Below are 1214 nucleotides of genomic sequence, written 5' to 3'. Positions count from 1 at the left end.
AGTATTGATGGAGTTGCTTAGGGGATGCTAACACAGCATGAATTCACAGAGCGCCCCACTTTCCCCTCCCCTCTCCTTTCTCTCTCTCTCTCTTTATCTTTCTCTCACCTCTCTCCCTGTTTCCCCCCACACACACACACACAAACGCAACTCCTTCACTTTTTTTTCTCACAGTTTAGATCTCACATTGTTTCTACACTACTTTTATCCCCCTCTCCCTTTCTCCGAGTTTGTTTCAATCCCTGAAAAGCAGTGCTGTACCCCTTCGTTTTCTCAGCTGTCTGTGTGTGTCACCCTAAATGAGTGTCTTGTCCCATCCTGCGGTCTGATCACCCACAAGTCTGTTGGTCAGTAAGCAGTCTGCCCACAGTAACCGGTCCTCAGGTTTGACCTCAGAGAGTCCAGTGAGCTGATACACTGACTAGCTTAATATTCAGATCACTGACTCTCAGAGAGGTCAGTGATCAACCAACCAACCAACCAAGGTCTGGTTTCACTTTTCATATGCATGTCATGCTCAATCAATGGTGATGAGATTGAGACTGTAATTTGGATCAATTAAATCACATTGTCATTCACTGCCACAGCAGCAGGGTCATGTGAAACACTCTGCATGAATGCCTAAAAGGTGAATATTTTTTATAGTGAAACAATATATATATAATATATAATATATATATGCAGATGCAGAGTGTTTTTTGTTTAGCACTGTCACTTTTTTACAATTTAATCTTAAGACCCAGTGGTTGTCACAGTGATCATCATATCATCTAGTCCCCTGTACAGTCAAGGCACCTCTGAGATGTGCTTCTCTTTCCCAATGACTCTATCAGGTTAGAGTGGGGAGCATGAGCTGACTGCAAACACCTAGCCTACTGCACTACAAGCAAAGATTACAAACAAATCCCTACAAAAATGTGTTGCCATTTTTTTTCTCTGCTGCAGCTAAGTCTGCATACAGTACTCACTGGGCCCTCTGCTGGTTGTCAAAGGAAATGCAGATAAAAGATAAAATAAAGTCACCGAGATCCTTGTAGCATAGAGGAGCAAGCTATAACTGATGATCTCACTTTCAGAGGAACACATTTCATATAATGCCACATCTATACAGCCCCTTCATATTTTTCAGATTAATTAAAAGGTCAGTTTTGACTGAATAATTTATTGAGAGTAACAGCTTTGCTAAATTTCAGTCAACACCCTGCAGTGTTGTT

This window comes from Alosa alosa, chromosome 5 (assembly GCF_017589495.1).
Source record: "Alosa alosa isolate M-15738 ecotype Scorff River chromosome 5, AALO_Geno_1.1, whole genome shotgun sequence".
In the NCBI taxonomy this organism is placed as follows: Eukaryota; Metazoa; Chordata; class Actinopteri; order Clupeiformes; family Clupeidae; genus Alosa; species Alosa alosa.
Note: the sequence above shows the minus strand (reverse complement) of the source record.